Genomic DNA, 23,455 nt, shown 5'->3' with positions numbered 1-23,455 from the left:
CAATAATTAATAAACACTGATTAAGTGCTTACTATGTTCCAGAAACTAAGCACTGTGGATACAAAAAGAAGCAAAAAATAGTTCTTGTCCTTAAAGAGTTTACAATCTAATTCCACCACCTTGCAAATGTGGTGACCATATAGACCAGGCCAGTTCTTTTAGAATTGGGGTGGGAGTATATGGATTTAGAGGTGAAAAAGACCTGGCCAAGAACACTGGCTGTCCCTCGCACACCACGCCATCTCTCACTTCTGTGCCTTTTCATTGGCTCTATCTTGTTTCCAGAATGCTCTCTCCTCGCTTGTTTGCTTTCTTCCTGCAAGAAACTTTTGCCACCCTCCCTCCCCCTGCTATGCCAACCCTCAGATTTCCCACTGATGCTGTCTATATCTTGTATACACACAGTTACTCAAATGGGACCTCCTGAGAGGCAGAAATTTTTTTGTTGCTGTTTTGTTTTATTTTGTTTCGGTTTTGCCTTTATCTCCCTATCATTTAGCATACAGTACATAGCAATCAATTTTAAAATGCTTGTTGACTGACTCAGAGAATCTAGTTCAGAGATTCTTAACTTAAAAAAAAAACCATTTTAAATAAGTACGACAAAACTAAATACAAACCAAGCATATTTTAATAATTTAAAAAAAAATTCTAACTGAAGTACTCAGCACTTATCTATCAACTCCTAGACTTGGGGCTATTTCCATTCAAGGCCTTAAATTAAAGGACAGCATTATTTTTAACCTACTAAAAAACATTCACAGACCACATACTGCCAAAAAGGAAAATATAGAGACAGCCTTTATGCTAAGCAAACCATCAGGGCTATTTTGATACAACACTGATTATGGAGACCCTGAATGGTACGCTCTGTGAAACTGACCATAACAGGAAATAAAGACAGAAGAAAATTAGCAATATATCTATGATACTGCTTTATATTTATTATTGGGTCAAATAATGCCTAAGGAATAAGAGATCCTGAAAAGGTAAGGGACTTATAGGTACAGAGAAAACAGATTCAAAGTCTCCCTGCTCTATCACTTGGGTTGGGTTAACTGGACAGAAGGGTGCAAGGGTCCAAGGTTAATTGCTTCCGTTTTTTTAATGACTTGGTTTCACTGATCTCAAATCAGGCCAGGTTAACAGGTCAGAGTTATGAAAAAAAAGAGTCCTGCATTTGTAGAAATGATCCAGAGGAAACAAGGTCAGGAACACGAGATCAAAATCAGGACTGGGCAGGCTTCAGAGTTAAGGTCAAACACAAAAACATTCACAGTAATTCCAGAGGAATAGCCCACAACTAGAAACGATTGTCCTGCCAAAAGCTGAGTGTCTCTGAGGGCTCTCCGCCTTGGCCTGACCCCAACCTACAGCTTAAACCCACAGAATCTCAAGAGTCAGAACATGACTTCAGTCACCATCAATTCCAACCCATATCTAAAAAAGCATCCCCTCTGTGACCTGGAGAGGGTCCTCTAGCTGTCATGTGCTAAGGGAATCTGCTACCTCCTGAGATGGTCCCTTCCACTCAAGAACAGTTCTAATTGTCAGGAAGTTTTTTCTTTCCATACAGGCTAGGCATGAAAGATCTTAGATTTAAATACAGGTGGGACCACAGAAATCGATTTAACCTGGATCACAAAGTTCTGTCTCCATAGCCAAGTGACTTTATTACTTCAAGTGAGTCATTTTTCTTCCCTGCATCTCAGTTTTCTCATCCATTAAAATGAAAGATATGGGACAAAATGATCTCTATATTTCAGTTTTAAGCTCTTTTATCCTTAGACATCTAACCCTAGAACTCTTAAATAGTAAATACTTTTTTCCCACTGAATGGTATTTTTTCCAATTACATAGAGTTTTCAACATTCACTTTCATAACATTATAATAACAAAATTTCCAAATTTTTTTCACTCCCTCCTTTCCCTACCCCCTCCCCAAGAGAGAAACCAATATCATATAGGTTATACATGTGCAAACATATTAAATATATCTCCACATTAGTCATGCTGTGAAAGAAGAATCAGGACAAAAGGGAAGTATCATGAAAAATTTTTAAAAAATGAAAATAGTATGCTTCAATCTGCATTCAGGCTCCATAACTCTTTCACTGGATGTGGATAGCATTTTCCATTATGAGTCTTTGGGAACTGTCTTGGATCACTGTATTGCTGAGAAGAGCTAAGTCCATCACAGATGATCATCACTCAAAGCTGTTGTTACAGTAAATACTTAGGTCAGTAGTTACACAATTTACTGAAGAAAAACTGGAAAGAGCTTTCTGAGAGGCAAAGACAAAGAAATAAAACATTTTGGATTTCTCCTGCCTATAGAAATAGAAAATGAATCCAAACCAATAGAGAATGAAACTTCCATTTCCTCATCAGTAAAATGAAGGAGTTAAATTGGATAACAATATCTTAATAACTGTTATTTCAGTATAGACAAGTCCCTTTGTAATCCAATGTATTTTATTTTATGCATTTCAAAACACTGTTATGAGGAGTCCCTAGCTTTTGATTGATTGCAATAGGGGTTTAGGACACAACAATGGGTCAGAACTTCTGCTTTTCAAAATACTCCCTGACTCCTCCAAAATTTTAACAGATAATTAAAATAGAAGAAAAAGAGGGCATTTAAAATCATTCCTACAGAATCCAATCAAACTGAATTCTACAAATCAAAATTTAAAATTACTTCCATGTGCCAGAGAAATCTCAGTCTAATACTTTACAAGAGTATGGTGCCAGTTCACAGAGGTTATGCATAGAAGGTAGAAAAATTCTTGAGTTAATTTAATACAACTGTGCTTAAAACTGAAGGTGTTATCATCTCAATTCATCAGATTGGGCTGCACTTCAATGCTTCCTTAGAGGAGGATATGACTGACAACTTCTCTTGTCAAATGATTCTCACAATTGCCAGTTTTTCCATATGAAGGTTAAGAAAGGGGAAGAGAAGGAGTTCATTTTAACCTAATAAAGTGGATTGGATTGGATTTGGCAGTGAGGCTGCCTCTAATATCCATCTGTCCCTGCCACATCCACCAGCAGGAGTGGGCTTCTCCTGATTAACAGGGAAGGAAGGAAGGAAGGAAGGAAGGAAGGAAGGAAGGAAGGAAGGAAGGACAGACGGACGGACTTGAGGTCTTCATTTTAGAATTCTCAAAGTTATTGGTGGGTAGCTAACAGCTAAATGACTAATTTAGAAAGGCCAAGGTCATCTACTGCCTCCCGGGCCATGGCCACTCTCTTGCCAATGGAGTTACATGGCTCTGGAGGAGAGGATGAGGCTGACGATTCAGCTCAGTTCTGCATCACTCCAATTTAATTCATAGCAACAACTACACTAGACCAGACTACACCACAACATAGGAAGCAAGATTTCCAAGTTATTTTTCATATGTTGTAGCTGTCCTGTGGCACCTGTCAGTGTCAAAGAAAAAAAAAGAAATTAGATACAAAGGCAAGTGAGGAAGCATAACTAACCAGGACCACAGAGTCAGCCTTTCAGGTGGAGACAGAGTCAATAATGTAACAGTGTGAAGTCCTGTGAGCCAGGAGACCAAGGTTCTAGTCTCTGATACCATGTAGCCTAGAGGCTCACTTGTGAAAGAATAGGACTTGGCCTAAAAGGGACAATTGCCCATTGCCTGGGCCATCTCCAGTCATCCTGATGAATATCTGGTCAATGGATCCAGATGACTCCGGAGAAGAATTGAGGCTGGTGATCTTGCACAGCCCTCTCACTCAAAACGAAGTCAAGTGCAAGCCATGTCATCATTTCTCTGGTGGCATGATCTTCTTCAGCAACAAACGACGAACACATACATTGAGCAATGAGCACCTATGATAGACTTAGCTCTTCTCAGTAATACAATGATCTAAGACAACAGCCTAGAGGCTATGAGAAAGGTAAACCAGAGAATTTCTAAGGTCCCTTCCACCTCTGATACTCTACCATTTATTGCACAGTAGTTTGCCTTCCCTTAAGGTCAAGACACTAAAATAAAATATAACAAGTATTTTGCCTGAATTTTGAACAAACATCTATGCAGTTAGCAGGTTTGAAAGAATCTGTCTCTTTGCTAACCAACTAAAACTCTTACCACCACCAAACCCAGAGGAAAAAAGCATGTCCTAGACCTAATGACCCTGGCTTCTCTAACTGAGAAATGCTGTTCCTGGCAAATAAAAAAGGGTCAGACATTTATTTTCTTGCTCCACCCAGGAGAAGTAAATTCATCCCAGTCTCAAAGGATTCTACATAAGGTCAAATGGGAGCAGTCAGCAACTCAAGATACTTAGCCTAACTCTGGCCTGTCAGTTCATGTTGCATTAATCACTCTGACTGCCCAATGAGAAAGGCAAGAGAAAGGCTGTGAGCATGTTCTTTTAGCTCAAATTTAGAAGGAAAAAAGCCAAAAAAGATGAGCAAAAGAAGAACCTGACCACAGAAAGTTATTACAGTGACAGGGACACAAACTCAGGAAGGGACAATACTGTCCAAATACCTATGAGCAAAACCCCAAAGAAAAATGGGAAGTGGTCTCAAGCCCTGAAAGAACTCATGGAAAAGCTCAAGAATGAGCTTACAAATCATATAAGAGAGGTAGAAGAAAAACTGGGAAAAGAAATGAAAGTGATGCAAGAGAGCTATGAGGGAAAAAAAGACTCAACAGCTTAGCAAACCACTTAAAAAGTAGAAGTGGCCAAATGGAAAAGGAGATAAAGAAATCCTCTGAAGAAAACTACTCCTTAAAGAGTACACCTGGCCAAACGGAAAAGACAGTACAAAAGCTAACTGAGGAAAACAATACTTTAAAAGTTGGAGTTGGACAAATGGAAATTAATGACTCCATGAAACATCATGAATCAATCAAATTCAAAAGAATGAAGAAAATGGAAGAAAATATAAAATACCTTGTGGGGAAAAACAAATGACCTTGAAAATGAGAGACAATACCAGAATCATTGGACTTCCTGAAAACCATAATCAAAAGGAGGCCCTAGAGAGCATCTTTCAAGAAGTTATCAAGAAAAACTGCCCTGATGTCTTGGAACCAGCGGGAAAAACAGGTGTTGCAAGAATTGAAAAGACCCTGGAGCACAGAACCAATTAAAACCAACCTAAAGGATATATTAAAAGAAAAAAAAAAGGAAAAAAGGAAAAATGTTAGTGAAAAGACAATAAACTTAAAAGAAAGAAGGTAGGAGTGATACAGATCACCCCAGTGAACTTTTCTAGTTGACCTTTCAAAGTCGTAGCAAGCTAGCTGACCTAAGTTTACAAGAACTTATGCTGCTTAGCTTATATTAGCATGGATGCATGAAGATACTTCTCCCATTTGGGGCAGAGCCCATACTGCCTTTCACAAACACATTCCCCCACAGCAACAAATGGGTAGATTTCACTTGGTTTGGTTTCTACACCCTGGCTTCTCTTGATCATTGCCAGCTTTTCAAATAATAATCTAATCAGCATGCTTAGTCCTGTGAATGCCCTAATCTTGCCTATGATATAGCAGGGCAAAGGCAACATGGAGCTAGATTGAAGTTTTCCTTGTATTTCAAAAGGCGAGTTCTTTGAGGGCATACTGGATTCACCTAGACTAGCTACAGGTACACAGTAGGTGCTTAATAGTTGTTTGCTTTTTGTTACGTGGACAGTATACCAGCACCATACCAGGAAACTGAATTGCTTCCATTTTAATTATCTTAGGAAGATTCTGAAGATCATCTGGCAGGATACGATACCAGATATGGAGGTCCTTACTTGAACTAAACTGCCAAGCATTCAACTCCACTGCAGAGAACACTGCTCCGATGGGCTGGCCACATTGTTTGAATGCCAAACGTACACTTGCCAAAGAGATTATTTTATGGAGAACTGACACAGGGCAAGTGTTCACATGGCAATCAGAAAAAACAATATGAGGACACTCTTAAGGTCTTAAGAACTTTGGAATTAATTGTGTAACATGGGAGAGAGGCACTGGCACAGGAACGCCCAGCACAGCATGGCTGCATTCAAGAAGGCATTATGCTCTATGAGCAAAGCAAATTGCTCATTATGAAAGTTATCAACACAAGCTGGCTCCTTCTTGAATCCTTTGCTGATCCCTGGTGTTCAGCCCATCAGTGTATTGTGAACTTGATATTCTTTTAATAAACTCTTTTAACATTCTCTTTCTTTTGAGTTTTAACTAGTTAATCAGGGTAAGTCCAAATAAATAATTTTCCTTTTCACAAAGTCAACCTTCTGGCAGCCTAAATAACTGTTGGGATTGGAAGGTAACATGGGGACAAGGGACAGTAACTGCTCCCAGAGCGAGAGGACCCTATTTAAATCTCATCCTAACCCTTAACTACCAGTATGGCCTTGGGCAAGTCAATTGGTCCCATTGGGTCACAGAAGTCTCATCTTTAAAATGTAAAGATTTGGTCTAGATGGCTACTGGGGTCTATTCTACCTCTAAAGCTATAATCCCATGAACCATGGGTTTGGAAATGCAGACTTTATAGTTTCGGCAGTGTTCTACTGATGAAGAGTAATAAAGTATCTACATAATGACATAGGAAGAGACCTACAAAACATTCAGAAAACTTATTTCCAAGTGGTTTTCCTCCAAGGATAATGAAATATTGGAACATGTTCTTCTCTGGTAGGTAGTATGGAAAGATTTAACTGTTGCAATCCAGTGACAGAATTAAAGGAAAAGGGAGGAAGACAGGGAAAAATATCAGCAAAATTAGTCAATAAATCAGAAAAAAAACTGACATCATATGCAGGTTTCCCACCTGTGGGTCTGCCACCACCCTTCTTTAGTTCTAAGGATTGGCTCTTTGAGAAGACAGAGGGAGGGATATAGGGGAAAAGTGAGGGGATGGCAAACCAAAAGATATCAATTTTTAAATGGATAAGAGAGACAGAGGGAACTAGGATGATTCCCACTGCACTCTGAGTTGATCAGATGCCAAATGGAACATTGCACTCAGTTCTGGACATACAAGATGAAGGCATAGGTGCACCAAGCTCAAGGACACTTCCCACTCTAGGACGCTGTGGCTGTGTGACTACACCAGCAGAAAAATACATCTGAAAGCTATAGATGTTGTTATGAGTTCTCTAGCAACATTAAGAAGAAGGCAGTTTGGTCTTCAACCAGATCTAACAAGAGGGAACTGCTTAGGGGCAAAGAGGAAATCTGAATTTCCAATAATAGACAGTGGAACAAATGTCACTTTGGGGAAAATGGGCTAAAGACAAGAGAAGAGTGTGGTTTAGGAATTTGAGACCTGAGGAGTCACAAAACTTGAGAGGAGTCCCATTATCTTGGGAAGAAAGCTTTCATCATCTCTTTGTTTCCTCCCTGGCTCTAAAGGACTGGACACTTACCCCTGAAACTAGCAAACATTTAAATAAAAGAATGCTCATACAACAGGGATAAGAATTTGTCAAGGAAGCAATACTAGACTAATACTGGCCACCTTATCTTTGTAAATATTAAGGATTTGCTTGTACATGTCATGGGGTATTATATCCTAAGAAAAAAAGCATTAATTTATCCTTACAATACTTTACGTTCTACATCACATAAAATACCCAAGAAGGCAAAATTCATGAACAATTCCATCGGTTGTCCAAGGAATGCCCCTTTTCCTCTCCTGCTCCCCACAAACGACCACCCTTCCATTCTCTTTTTAAGAGAGAAACATCGTTGTCAAGGAGTCAAACACATAATTATTCACATTTGTGACAGATACTAAACACATGCCAATACAAATAAAAAGTATTTATAGCATTCGCCCATCCAGCAGTGATCCCCTTAACTCTACAAGGACTTGTGAAGTTACTCATTTCTTCAAATGGCTCAACCAAAATCCAGTTTTACCATTAAAGGTTGCTAGTAAACATAGGGTTAATGTGAGGTAATAAAAAATATTATGTGTCCATGTAACCGTTCTCATGTCAACAAGTCAATGGATTCTAATTTCTCCTCCACTGTTCATGCTATTGGAGGTGGTGTACATAATTCTCAAATTCAGGTCTGACTCCACAATCTGCTCTTGTAGACATTCTAATATGGGAGTTTCAGACAACACTGTGAACAAGGCCAACACCTCAATGAGGAGGTAGCCTGTTACCCTGGAATGAGCTCTTGCTCTGAAGTAGAGAAATTGGGGATTCCAATCATGCCTGATAGAGGTTGTTGCACTTCACACAGGATACCTGTCTACTCCCCCCCCAACCCCTCCTCGCTTCACTTTTACCTTCCATTTCCATTGTATGGTTACTAGATGTGGAGAGTTGCAAGAAGCTTCCCTCATGAGAATGTGAGCTCTCTGAGATCACGGACCATGGGGGATCACCCCTTTCTTTGCACCCATATCTCTTAGCCAATGATCCCCACATGTAATGAATTTAATAAATCCTTATGAACTAACTCAGTGACATTCTGTGATGGGTCTCAAGAATGATGATGATGATGATATAGCAGCCAACTTCTATAAAATACTTTCTGTTCTGTATAAGTTTAAAGTGCACAAAGCACTGTACACATGCTGTCTCATTTGATCTACCTGGTGAGATAGGGATTATTATTCCTATTTTACAGATGAGAAAACTGAGGCTGACAGAGATGCAGTGCCATGCCCAGAGGAAGTCACTTCATACAATTAATGCACATATGACTGCTTCCAAGCCCAGAGCTCTCATTCACTGTGTCACATCTTAGCTGACTCAGGGAAAGCCCAATGATTTTCCTCATCATGCAGCTGGTCAAAGACAAGTCTGAGGCAAATCCATAAAGAGAAAGACACTGAATTTTGGAGTCAGGGGCCTGGGTTCCAACCTTGGCTGCTGACATTTGCCAGGACTGTGGAAGGGGCTGTTTTTAACCCTTCCATGCCTCAAGAGAGGATAATGACATCTGTATGTATGTAGTCACAGAGATGTCATGAACAGAATGCTTAAGCTGATACGGAAGCCAGGGGGATTATGTCCGTGGTACCACACTGTCCCCAAGTGACTGGAGCTTTAGGCAAACAACCATTTCATCTGCTCAAATGCTCTAATAACACATAACCCATTAACCTCGTGTTTCACTCATTAGCCAACGCTGAATTACAGCTTCTTACTGAGAAGCCATCTCAGACAGACGCTGGACAGTCATCTCCACTTCTATTAGGATGCAGCGTCTGCCTAATGCTACTAAGTCCCGGTCAAACAACTCACACCATGTGCAAGCAACCTAAAGAGCACAGAAAAACTCTTTCTTCTGAGCCTCTAGATTCTCTACTTGCTAAGGTATGAGTCAGTCCTTCTCTCTCCCCCATCTGGTGCATGTCTCTCCAACCTGCAGCAACAATCACCACCTTCCCTCTAGTCTGCCTGATCTCACATTTCTCCCTCATTTCATGCATTCACCTCAGGCTCCATACCCCCTCAGGTGGCACACTGTTCGATGGTCTTTTCTACCTGTACATTTTCACTAAGCTCTCTCACCCCTAACACTCAAGAATGCTCACTCCCTATAACTCTCCTTTACCTCATCCTCATCTGCTCTGACCTCTCTGCAAATTCCTTTGCTGTCTCTGACTCCCTCTTCCTTCTTCTACCCAGTTAAGTGTAGTTTTTCCCCTACCCACTTAAAGTTTCACCTCTCCCACTCTCAAGATTTTCTTCTCAGGATCCCAGCTTCTGGACTTACTAATGAGAATGAGTCAGGAGGGGAACAAGGCAGATCTGAGCCATGAAGACACTGACCTTTAGCAAGGAGGAAAAGTGTATATGTACACTGCTGCCCAAAACGTTGTGGGAAGGGAGGACATATCCATTCATTACCTCGCTAGCCCACCTTGAGTCTTGAAGACCTGAGTTAGAATCCCATCTTAGATACTTGTGTGACCCTGGGCAAGTCACTTAACCTCTGTCTGCCTCAGTTTCCTCAACTGTTAAATGTAGATAATGGCAGCACTTAATTCACAGGGTTGTTTTATAGTCAAAATGTAGTAAGTTTTGCAAACCTTAAAGCATTATTATATAACGTTGGCTATTCTTCTTAACCAGCATCAAACACTGATCTTCCCACTTTGAAATTGCTTCTGTCCTCAGCTCGATATTTCCCTTCACTCCTTAGCTATCTTCTCACCAGTCCTTAAGCTGTCTGCCTTGGAGGATTTGATTATTTTCTTTCCTGAAGCTGCTACCCAAGAGCCAGCCCCTTAAGTACCCTCAATGGTGGCAGCCTCATGCCGTCTGAAGCCAGTTCTTGCCATCCTACATTCCCAGTTGTCTTCTAACCAGCAGCCTTGTGGCTGTACATTTACCCTACTTTTCTTCTCCCCACCCTCAGTCACTTTCCATTTCTAAAACCATAATCAAATCAACTCAGATCACCATCCCCTGGAAAGAGTGTGTCAACTTTATGCCCCATGACTCATCATCCAGGTAACTTTTCAAAACAAAATAGCCTTCCCTGGCCACCACATTCCCCTGCATTAGAATGTAGATTTGGGGGGAGGGGTGGGGGGAAGGGAAATGGCGGAGGCTTCGCCGCAGCCCGGACGGTACTTCTGCCACTGCTGTTCGGCCGAGATCTCCCCGCGGCTGCCGGATTATATCTGCCCAAGGTGTGAGGCTGATTTTATCGAAGAGCTTCTGGAAGAGACCAGAAACACTGAAAATAGTTCCAGCTCTGCTACAAGCTCCCACGGATCAGAATAGGCAACCATCTGTGAATGTGGATCAGCATTTATTCACCTTGCCACAGGGCTATGGCCAGTTTGCCTTTGGGATTTGAATTTCCCACATTCGGCTCTGGGGTGCAGTCTGAGGACACCAGGGACTCGGGGAACAGGCGGAAGAGAAAGCACCAGTCCCGCCACCGCTATGGTGCATGGCAGCCACGGCTCGCCTCACTGCAGGGCAGGCAGACATGAAGGCGTCCCAACGTTAGAAGGAATTGTTCAACAGTTGGCCAATGGAATTATTGCATCTGCAACAATACCCAACCTGGGATTGGGCCCGTGGGGTGTTTGGCATTCAAACCCAGTGGACTATGCGTGGGTGCTAACGGCCTGGATGCGATCAGCAGACAGCTCCTTAATCCGTTTGAAAACACCAGTCCCCCACCAGCAGACAAAGAGAAAATACAAGCCCTTCCCACCATACAAGTCACAGAGGAACACGTAGGTTCGGGGTTAGAATGTCCTGTACGTACAGATGACTATACGCTGGGTGAGAATGTCCGGCAGTTACCTTGCAATTACTTATTCCACGATGGCTGCAGCTGGAACAGCATGATACCTGCCCAGTATGTCGGAAAAGCTTAAGTGGACACAGCACTGCCACAAACCCCCCGGGGACTGACAGGAATGAATTTCTCTTCCTCCTCCTCCTCCAGTTCGCCAAGTAATGAAAACTCAACAAACAACTCGTGAATCTCACTACCAGCCAGTACAACCAACCACCTCCGATCTTCTTCCCTCTTTCCCCTTTGATCTTCTTCCCTCTTTCCCCTTTGCGCCCAACCCTACCTTGTCCATTGCCTGTCTGCTTCCTGGTCAGAGGGAGCAACTAATCTCCCACTCCACACTGAACCCAGGAGACAGAGTGGGGGGAAGGGGGAGGGGGTGGGAGAGACTCTAAGCACCCCCCCTTTTTCTTTTTTTTTTAAACAAGCTTTGGAAGCACCAAACGCCTTTAGACTTTCCCCCCCCTCTCTCTACCCACCAGTCCCCAACTCATCTGACGGTTCCAGGGAAGCTCTGTCTCTCCTGCCAACTGATGGCCACCACTGCGCTGGCTCCCAAAGCCCCCAGGTCACATTAACTGTGTTTCATCAGTCTGGATCCTAGCAGGTACCAGGTTGTTTGAAATGAAGGATGGATGTGGCTAGGCCATCTATATGGTTGTGGATTTGAGATACTTTTCATTTTCCCCTTTCTCCCCAACAGAGCCCCCCCTAACCTTTGTAACCCCCTCAAAGGGAGCATAGACAATGCTCCCAGGTGGGAAGGCCAGTGGAGTGTGGCTGTTTCATTGCCACCCAACATGCGAACTGTCCACTCCCCCTTCAGCTGTCCTGTCCCCTATCATCCTGTCTGTTTTTATAACCTCTCCCTCTAATGCTCAACAACGGAAAGGGTTTTTATAATTTTAAATTATTACTGCTATTAAATAAATGGACATTTTAGCTCAAAAAAAAAAAAAGAATGTATATTTGAATCCTTGGCACCAATGCTTGGCACAGAGAAAAATCTTAATAACTTTTTTTATTCATTAATTCATTTTGGGGAGTGGACATTCTTGAGTGGTAACGGTGAAAGAGCTCAGTGAGAATGTACAATGGGAAAAGACTGTTGAAGAGTGTGGCACTTAATGGGGGAAGAAACCTGGCATTTGGAGTTTGAGGTGAAGGCATGAAATGAGGGAGAAATGTGAGGAAATCAGGCAGACGAGAGGGAAAGTGGTGGTTGTTGCTACAGGCTGGAGAGACATGCACCAGATCGGGGAGAGAGAAGGACTGACTCATACCACAGTCCCTAGGGCATGGGAGAGCAAGGCTGCCCATCTGGGGGAATGAATAATGGACCAAGGCTTGGAGGAGACTGGGGGGCCAAAGTTAAATATGCTGAACTCACAAACTAGAAAACCAAGCTGAACACACTGATATCATTGCTTCATATCCAAAGCATTTTTGCTCTTCTCTGTATACAGAAATGTTCCTGGCAGCCAAATTAAAAAAAAAAAAAAACAAAAAGAAGAAATAAATTTAGAAAACCATAATTAATGAGTTATCTTCATCAAGGAGTTTTGATCTTTCTGTTTCTTTGACATCTACAATCATCTCCCAGTGAGAGTACTACTGCAACTCTGGGGTCTTATTCAAATTTAAGAAGTAACTGAAAATGGCTGGCCATCAGCCTATACAACTTGAACCTTTTGAATCTTTAAAAACTTAAAAAAAAAAAAAAAGCACTAGTCTTTCTGTCAAATTTCAATATCCAAGCTCCCTGAATCTTTCCTTCCTTGGCACTTACATCTTCAATGGATCTGTAGCCTTGTTTAGCTGCTTTCGGTCATGTCTGATTCTTGATGAATAAATTCACAAGAGTTAGACTTGGTGGTTGTCATTCTTGTTGAGTTGTTTTAGTAGTATCTGACTCTTCCTAACTTTTCTTGGCAAAGATACTGGAGTGGTTTGCCATTTCCTTCTCTAGCTCATTTTTACAGATGAGGAAATTGAAGCAAAAAGGGTTAAGTGAGTTACCCAGACTTACACAACTAATAAGTATATCAGGCCAGATTTCAACTAACGAGGATGAGTCTTCCTGATCCTAAGCCCAGTGCTCTATCCACTGTGCCATCCAGCTGCCCATCTGTGGTTGTATATATAGGGATACTCCCATCACTGTTTGTTACAACCTACCCTGAAAACTGTGTTCACATGTATTCTCCAAGGAGATTAACCAACAGGCTAAAACATTTTTTTTAAACTTCTGTGTCTATAAAAATGGTTAATCATTTATATTTGTTCTCCTTGGAATCTCCCTTGTTTCTCAAATGGACATCTTATACCCCTGAGAGGCTTTAGTTTGACTGAGCACATCACTTTGATCTTGGTTGTTTTAAACTAAACAAAAACTCTAACTACATTATCAATTAATCTTTTCATTAACTTAAATTCTGTTGTTGGGATATCATAAAACCGTGCTTAACCTACCAATTTTCTTGATATGACCAAAATGGGCGACTATACAAATGAGATTTTTAAACCAGGACTCCAAGATTTACACAAAATCAACCTATTAAGTGTTTCATTGAAGAAATATTCAGAATTTTCCCCTTCACCACTGAGAAAGCATTGAAGGCTACTGAAATTCTTCCTACTGTCTAAGAGAAGAAAAGAAAATGACCACACCAAGGTCCTACAGATATTACTGGGGCTTAAAAGTTACCTCAAAATGAGAGATACTAAAGTCTGAGTTTTCCTATTTAAATAAGACATTTCATCCAAACTACTTATTTGGAACAAGGGAATGAAGGGCATTTCTCCAAGAATCATTTCTTAGACAGTCAGTTGCTCAAATAGTAAAGCTTATTCTGAAACTCCATTTAAAAATAAAGTTTAGTGTAAAGAATTACTCTAGTATAGTGACACAAACAAAAACAACATTTAAGTGAAAAAAAATCTCATTTAAAGGGGGAGAAAAAACATTTTAGGGATTTCCCCTGTGTATAGTAACTTTTGTTCCAATATATTGCACATAATTGGACAGAAATGAGTTAATTCTAAGATTTGTTAACTTTGTGCAGTTTAGCAATGACCATTGCTTTGTCCATGATGGGCAGCCAATAAATGTTGGATTGATTAACCTACATATTTAGAAGCAAAAAACCCAAAATGGTAGCCAAAAGCACATAAAGGAATAATTATGAAGGATAAAGTTGATTGAACGCAATGGCTTTTCTTCTAAGAACCTAAAAGTCTGTCTATCTTTGAATATTAACATTAGGTATAATTATTCCAATTTTGTTAATAAGAAAATAGAGACAGAGCATTTAAAGGAACCAGGCACAAAGTTAATACCTGGAAGCTGTTTTCAGACTCCATTCCTAAATTTTTTTCAGGAATTGTTCTTGAGAACATGTCCCTTCCCTCCAAACAGGAGTCATGGTCAAAGTTAATTTTGGTTCTGAAAGATGATGGTATCTCTACTAGAATCCTATCAATTTCTCCTCTATCTCAATCCCATCTCCCAAACTAAATCAAGAAGTGGGACATGAGGGGGAGGGGATGGGAGGCTGCCATGACAGGCCAGGTGGGGACACAGTACATAGTAAACTGGAAAAGGCACTGCAGTGGGAAGTTGGCTCCCTTGCCTATCTGCCTCTGAGTCAGATGGCAATAACAGCCCAGAACTGTGCTAAGAGAGAAACAATGCCCTACCTAGATCCATGGAAGTTAGAAATGGAAGGGCACTTAGAGTCGAGCCAATCACTTCCCCAGGTTTATTCAAGGCATCAACAACAGCTGGAATCATGGAACCATTGCTTTAGAGCTAAAAGGGACCTTAAAGATCATCTAGCCAAATCTCATTGAAGAGACTGGGAGGCTGAGGCCCAGAAACGTCAAAGGATTTGCTCAAGTCTTTCAAAGTTGTTTTTCTCTATAATGGTATTATACATAAATTGTTCTACTAGTTCCACTCATTTTACTCTGCATCGTTTCACAGGAGTCCCATGAAATCATTTGCATGTGTATCATATGAACTTACGTATGCATATTGCTTCCACACTCCCCACATCCCCACACCAAATGGACAGTTAAATCATGGGGAGACAAGGATGATTTCCACTGTTGCATTTTGTTTATCTATCGATAGTTGAAAGCATGTTGCTTCTTCCAATGCTCTTCTCCAGCTCCTCTTTTTCTGATTACTCCAGGTGTTTGCCAAATCCCATCTACAGCCAATAATTGGGGATTTGGGGAGGAGTGGAGGGTGGGTGAGGGTTGGTGAATATAGCCTAGATTTTTTCTGTGTATCTGTCTCTCCTTTGTAGAATGTAAGCACTCTAAGGGCACGAATAGTCTCATATAAAAGAGGCCCCAAAGCCTAGCATAGTTCTTGGTAGACATAAGTCACTTAAAAATGCCTTCCACATGTTTTTCATGACTTCACATGTATAATCTACTTCAACAAAGTGCTTGCCTTCTCAAGAATGGGAAAGAGAAAGAAGGGGAAAAAATGAATTTGTAACCCCAAAATTTAAAAGAATGTTTACAATGTTAAAAATTTATTTTTTTAAAGGAATGTTAAAATTTTTTACATGTAATTGAGGAAAAAAAAAGAATCAAAGTATCATTTCCCATTGCAAAGCCCAGTCAAAGGAAACTAACTTTCCCTGAAGAGAGTAGGATCTGCTGAAAAGCTGAACAATTCTAGCAGATCTGGCCCTTTAAGAACCCATCCCTCACACCCTCCTGCCTCTTACGCCCTGAAGGGAATTTGGGGTGGTGGAGTAGCTCCATCCAGGATGATCTAGATAAAACACTTCTCTGTTGTCTCAAATACCTAAGATTTTTTTCCTTCAATCTTTGTTATTAAGGATGGTTCTCTGCAAGGGGAGGGGAGACACAATGGGGAAAATTAGGTGATATAGGAAGAAAAGATCAAGATAAAAATAAAATACTAAAATTAAAAAAGAATTCAAAAGCAGAATTTTCTTTCGATTGGAAATTAACACAGTATTGCCTCACAGTGAGGAGGGATTTGGTGCAGAGTATCCCTCAACTTCCTATCTACGATTTTCAGGAGCTACAGGGCACTTCAAAGACCAGTAGACAACAAGTTAAGTCAATTCATTTCACAAAATGTTACTTGCTTCACATACCAGAAGATGGCGATATTTTATCACTCTTGTTTTCTAAACTAATTCTTAAAAGAAAAAAGAATGGCTTAAAATCCAAGGCAAAACAACTGTCAGAGTACCTGTCATTTCCTTCTAAGGGGAAAGTCTTTCATTATAAGATGAGGCAATCGCTGATTTTTTCAAGAAGGAAAGAATACATGACTCATGTATCAGTCAGCAGGATCAGACATTTACAGTGAGCACCCAAGGAACAAGGGGAAAACCCGAGAGTTGGCTTCAGATAAAACCCAAGAGAATTTTAGGTCCTGAAATAAGGTAAAAGCAAAAGCGTATGTGACTAATGAAGTTAGAGGTACAGAGAGTGGGGACTGATTTCCTTAGTATCGGCAATTCCCAAGTGATAAAACTCCGTCTGTGAGAGCTGCTTAGTGCTTTTTGCCCAATTTATAGTCTTAGATCGCTGAAAACAATAAGTGATTTGACCAGGATCACATGGCCAGTAGATAGCAGACCTTGAACTTGAACCCAGGGTTCCTGACTCTTAAGCCCATGCTGAATTCCACAAAGTAAATTTTTTGCAATATTTTAGTAGATTACCTCCCATGGTCTAATAACTTTAACATAAACCATTATTAATCTTTTGTACTTCTCTAAGAAACAGCCCAGTGTAACCCACAAAGGATTACAAAGGGAGTACAGAGACAGGGCTTTGACTTTGAGCATGTCTTGTCTAGGTGACCCTCATCCCCACCACAGCTGGTCAACCAATCAATAAGCATTGCTAGGCACTGAAGACACAAAGAAAAATTAAAAAGAAGTTATTTCCCTCAAGCAGGTCCTCATTTTCTTAATCCATAAAAGGGAAAATTTGGAAGTGATCTCTAAATTCTCCCATTCTCTGATCAATGATCTGTCTGAGAGACACTGTACAAGTTAATCCTAGCCATCTATTTGATACAGGGCAACAGATTAACACAAAGATCCTCTGGATCAGAATTCTTCAATTCTGTGGCCAGTTTATGATTTTTCAATAGGCTTGGCCCAGCTGTCATGGTACAAATAGGCAATTTTTCTGCAGCTATCATCTGAGATCCTTGAAACAAGAGCTTACTTTTCTTTCTTTCTTGTCCCCAGAAATGTCTAATAAATCCTCGCTGAATGAATGAATGGATGGGTAGAAAATATTACTAAAATGTTTACAGTTTTCTGGGGTGTATTATTTGTATCCATGCTAGCCAACAGACTGAAGGGAAAAGCACACAATACTAGTCCCCAAAGTAGTAGTATCAAGAGATACAGATGACTGTCATTTTCATTCTACCAAAACAAAGGGCAAGAGCACTCATATCTTTTTTATAAACTATTAAATTTCTTCTTTAAACATTCTTCCCAGTCACAAGCTAGAAAAAATGTATGATGTATGGTGTCTGAAATAGGGGTTCTTACTTGGAGTCTGTGAACTTGTATTGTTAAAAAGATATCTATTTTGTGGAACTGTATTTCAGTATAACTGGTTTCTTCTGTAGTCTCTTGTCATTCATTTCATACATTTAAAAACATTCTGAGAAGGGATGCATAAGTTTCATCAGAATACCTAAACAATCCAGGACACCAAAAAAAAAAAGTTAAGAATTCCTGGTCTAAAATGAGATGAATAAGTTACATAAGGTAAAAAAAATCTTCATTCTACTGGCATAACTACTGAAGAAATGTTTCCCATGACACTTCAGCTAGTTTTTGTACTCCCAGGGATGCCAAAAAGGAAGGAAAGTAAAGTTCTTTTTCATTTCTTTCTGATGAGTTTTGAATGTGCCTGCCTTGAAACTGCAAGTAGGAGGATATATTAAGGAGAGAAAGTGATACACTATTTAGATGATGGACAGCTAGGTGTCACAAAGTATAGACTGCCAGGCTTGGAGTCAGGAAGGCCTGAGTTCAAATTGAGCTTCAGACACTTACTAGCTGTGTGACCCTGGACACGTCACTTCATCCCAGTTTCTTCATCTGTAAAATGACCTGAAAAATGAAATGGCAAACCACTCTAGTATGTGTGCCAAGAAAATCTCAGATGGGGTCACAAAGAATTAGACACAACTCAACAACAACTTAGATGATCCTTCCAGTCAGTCTCTTTGACCTTCATCACTCCATGATCATGTGTACTTGTGGTTTCTGCCCATAGAATGTAAGCTCCAGAACTCTTTCTTCGTAGCTTTGTAAATCCCCTCCGCCCACCTCCAGTGTCTAAAGTAAAGTGCTTAATCAATTACTTGCTGATTGATAGACCAATGAAAGCAGGGAATGGTTTTGTAGGGGATAAACCGTGTGTGTGTGTGTGTGTGTGTGTGTGTGTGTGTGTGTGTGTGTGTGTGTGTGTGTGTGTGTGTGTGTGTGTGTGTGTGTGTGTGTGTGTGTGTGTGTGTGTGTGTGTGTGTGTACTTACAGAAAAATTTAAATATCCCAAATAAAAGTAAAATGAACACTCACAGCCTCTCAGAATTCTGTTCAGGGGTCATCTAATCCAAGGCAGACCCCCCCCCCCCCAAAAACAATGGTTCTATAACGTATCTAGAAGTGGTCATTGGTCTGTGCAGGGAGAATCTCTGCACATTAACCCATTCTACTTTTGAACTATTTTCATTATTTGGAACAGGGAAGCTAGGTATTGCACTAGACTTTTTATTGCACTGGGCTTGAAATCAGGAAGACTCATTTTCCTGAGCTCAAATCTAGCCTCAGATACTTCCTAGCTGTGTGACCTGGCACAAGTCACTTAACCCTGCTTGCCTCAGTTTCCTCATCTAGAAGGAAATGGCAAACCACTCCAATAATTTTGCCAAGAAAAGGCCAAATAGGCTCATGAAAAGTCACACACGACTGAAATGACTCAACAACAACAAATTATTTAGAGAACCTTCCTGACAACAAACTCCAATTTTCCTTTTTGTAATTTCTATCCAACAATCATCCCACAGTCGGGGGAATATAGAATATTTGATAGCAAAGAATATTTCTTTTAAGTGGTCTGCTTCAATCCTTAGTGTTTATCTAAGCTAAAATAATTCTATTAACAACAAATCTAATCTTGAAGAAAGAAAACTGGTAAGTGAAGAAAGGGGTTTGTTTAAAATGCAGTCAGTATGACTTGGCACGGTGAAACATTCATTTTAACATGAGTGAGATATTGAAACTATCTGGAAATCTGAGATATTTTCCGGTTCTGATAAAAAAAAAGTATGTTGGTGAATTAATCTTATTGCAGAAAAGTCAATACAGAATATGGAGTAGACCACACAGACAACTCAAATGTCGAGAAAGCGGACTGTCATCATGTTTTGATACTACTGCTTATTACTTCAGTATCTTCATGACCACAAATGATGGAAGCCAAACATTTTATAATAATGATAATATGGCAGCTAACAGCTATGTGCCAGGCACTGTATAAAGTACGTTACAATTACAACCTCTCATACAACCTCTAGAGGCAGGTGCTATCATCAGCCCCAATTTAGAGATGAGGCAACTGAGGCAAACAGGTTAAGTCACTTGGCCATGGTCATACAGCTTATGGGGAGCCTATTTGAATACAGGTCTTCCTGATACCAAACCTCCACCATACCTAGTTGCCCCATTATAAAGAAATTCAGAAATAATTAGCCGCGATGTCACTTTACAAATATTATCTCATTAGAGCTTGACATTTCTAGGGTATCTATTATATGCTAAGTACTGTACGAAATGATTTACACATCTCTCATTTGATCTCACCACAACTCGGCAAGGTAGGGACTATTACTCTGCTCATTTTATAACTGAGGAAACTGAGGCAGGCAGTGGTTAAGTGACTTACCCAAGGTCCACAACCAGGAGGCTGATTTAAGCTCAGCACTCTAAGTCACTATGCCACCTAGCTGGCTGCCCCAAAACACAAAGTAATTTAAAGAGGAAGAGATTTCTAATAACTGGGGAGGTTGCAATCCAACTGAAATGTTATCAGTGCCTAAGAACAGCTCCTTCTTACATAATAACAGCTCACAATCATATAACACTTGAGTGCTTTGCAAAAGCAAATTATTTTAAACCCTTCTCTCATTTGATGTTTTATCTACTGCTATGATCGGTTGCACTGGGTTATGACAGAAAATGCCAGTAGTCAGAATTCCAAAGGCCCCAGGGGGGTCTGGGAAATCAATGCCCTGGAACACGATCAAGTTGACTTTTTCTCTAATCCAGTATAGAGTCAATTGTAAGACATGAGGTCATGCTCATACACCAGTGTTCCCTCAGTCCCTAACTTGGTCTCCATGCATCACCTCCCACTGGCACTGACTTTCAACCAGGCACTCTAAATGGTCCATATCTTTCGCTGATGCCCAAATCTTATGAGGCTTTCTACTTGCAATTACAGGAAAAACAATTTCCCCTTTCACTGCCTCTAAAGTAGAACTGTTTGGATAGGATCTAATGATTAACAGAAAGTACTGATCTAGCCAGCCCCAGTGTTAGTCTACCCTTGAAGGCAAATTAATCTCCCTGGAAGAATGGATAAAATGATCACGACCCCTTTTCCCCACTCCTTCCAAACAAACTTGTGTTCTAGCTTCCAGGCTTTCTGGGACAAACCTTGGGCCAAGAGAATACCCTGTTCTTTACAAAACATCGAGAGAAGAAAAAAATCAAACTGAATAAAATACAAGTAATTAAGGCCCAAGACACAGGGTATCCAAAGAGATCAGAAATTATTATTGTTGGTCATGACAATCTTAGATAGTTCTTAAACCAAGAAAATTCTTGTGATGCTTTAAAGCTTTTGTTTTTTATTAGCACAACCTTGACAAATATCAATAAATCTTTACACAAGGCAAAGAGACTTAATCTCTGTCTTATGAAGCTGGATTACTTTAAGTATACAGTAAATTCTTTCAAAAGGTCTAATACGGCTGTGCTTTTCTGGGTCTGCTTTTCAACTTCCTTCTGCTCTGGCATTTGTTGCTCCTTTTTCTTTGGTATCACTATTACTATCCCTCCCTTGCCTCCTAACTCTCCTTGACCTTCCCTCCTCAACAAAAGCCCTCCCACCTATCAAGTACAGGCAAGCCAAACAAATTATTCAAAAGACCTCCAACATTGTTTCCAATTCTAAATAGAAAATTCTAACAGTTTGGAGGTTTTCAGGAGGCCAGGAATGTCATGCAAGTTAGGCATAATCCTAGCTAGAGGTGCAGGTCTTTTATTAGTACTACTGCTAATATTATGGCATATAACAAGAATGGCATTGTTTGTCTGGCACATTACAATTTACAAAGTTCTTTTCTCTAATAATTGTGTAGCAAATTGTGCCTATTTTGGGGGTTCGGACTTGTAACTTCTTCAGTCAGTCAATATGCATTTATAAAGTGCCACTATGTATCAGGAACTATTATGAGTCCTAGAAATATAAGTAAGGTAAAAGACTAGACTCTTAATGAGCTCAGCCTAACTGTGGAGCCAGCATGGAAACAACCATGTATAAACAAGATATTGCCTGTTCATTCGTTTCAGCTGTGTGCAACTCTTCATGACCCCATTTGGAGTTTTCTTGGCACATACAGAGTGGTTTGTCATTTCCTTCTCCAGTTCATTTTACAGATGAGGAAACTGAAGTAAATAGGGTGCATTGACTTGCCCAGGATCACACAGCTAGTAAGTGTCTGAGGCCACATTTGAACTCAGGAACATGAGTCTTCCTGACTCCAGGCCCAGCACTGTATTCACTATGGTGCCACCTAACTGCTCCCACAAGCAAGACATAGACAAGACAAATTTGGAAATAATTAATAGAGGGAAGGCACTGGAATTAAGGATGACAGAAAAAGGCTTGTTAGGCAAACCCCTTGATTGATGGAGATGGGACTTTAAAACAACAGACTTGTCACCTTTTCTGTCATGGATCTCACATCCTCCCCCCCTCCTTGGGCAATTTGGTAAAGTCCATGGGCTCCTCAGAATGATGTTTTTGTAAATGCACCAAGATACAGGATTACAAAAGGAATCCATTATAGTAACACAATGTCTCCCAGGTATGATGGGAACTTACCCCTGGTTAATCACTTATGTGGTCAAGGGGTTAAACTGGCTGGAGGACTGGTGTGAGCCAGGTAGCAGGCTTAGGCATGAACTGGTACAGGGCCAGGGATGTCTAATCTACTAACACACCTGCAGGTTTAAGTGGGGAGTTCAGCTCATCTGTTCCCTTCCCAAGCCCGGCTTGGCAGACAATGTGGTAACAGCCTAGGACTTGATTGCTACTTATATGGGAGACTACTGCAGACTGGATTTGGTGATGGGGGGAGAGAAAAGATGCCTTGGAAAAAAGCTATGGATATCATTTTTGTACAATGTAAAGTACAACAGAAAGATGGACAATTGTGGTTCAGTTGTTTTTCAGTTGTGTCCAACTCTCCATGACCCCATTTGGGGTTTTCTTGGCAAAGATACTGGAGTGGTTTGTCTTTTTCTTCTCCAGCTCATTTTACAGATGAGGAAATGGAGGCAAAGAGTGTGAAATGACTTGCCCAGGTTCATATAGCTAGGAAGTATTGAAGGCTGGATATGAACTCATAAAGATGTGTCTTTCTGACTTCAGGCCCAGCGCTCTATCCGTTGCAACACCTATCCACCCTTATAGGGGAAGTTGAATTCAAAGAAAACAGGACTAACCACAAAATATACTTACAGAGCACGTATAAAGTTGTAGGGGAGGGCTCAGTGGGGTGTAGAGGAGAGACGCTAGAGAGGATGACGAAAGGAGGAGATAGTAAGAAATTACTAACTGGCTTTCCTTGCTATTTCCATGAGTTTGTTAGAGGTGGTCCCACGTAACCCTACAGACCATGGTTTAATGTCAAAAATCACAGCATCTCAAGAGTTGAAAAAAATGTCAGAGGTCCCAGGTCCAGCCTGTAACCTGACTACATTTAGTCTAGTTTGTAACCCATTTCCATCTAGACTCTACATCCACCATCTCAGGATTTAATTCAATATTTACTATTCCAACTATCCTGTGCTTAAAAGGCTTGAGTGCCTGGA

The 23,455-nt window shown here is 40.6% G+C and overlaps 1 protein-coding gene and 1 pseudogene across 16 annotated transcripts in view; one reads left to right on the top strand and one right to left on the bottom strand.

Annotated features, from left to right (window-relative positions):
- Positions 1-23,455, bottom strand: part of MED12L (mediator complex subunit 12L) — a 603,739-nt gene that overhangs the window by 170,187 nt on the left and 410,097 nt on the right. The gene's annotated exons all lie outside the window — the stretch shown is intronic.
- On the top strand, positions 10,519-11,604 carry LOC140510048 (E3 ubiquitin-protein ligase RNF126 pseudogene; annotated as a pseudogene).

This window comes from Notamacropus eugenii, chromosome 6, assembly GCF_028372415.1.
Source record: "Notamacropus eugenii isolate mMacEug1 chromosome 6, mMacEug1.pri_v2, whole genome shotgun sequence".
Lineage (NCBI taxonomy): Eukaryota > Metazoa > Chordata > Mammalia > Diprotodontia > Macropodidae > Notamacropus > Notamacropus eugenii.
The sequence above is the reverse complement of the archived record's forward strand: the minus strand, read 5'-3'. Positions and strand labels throughout refer to the sequence as shown.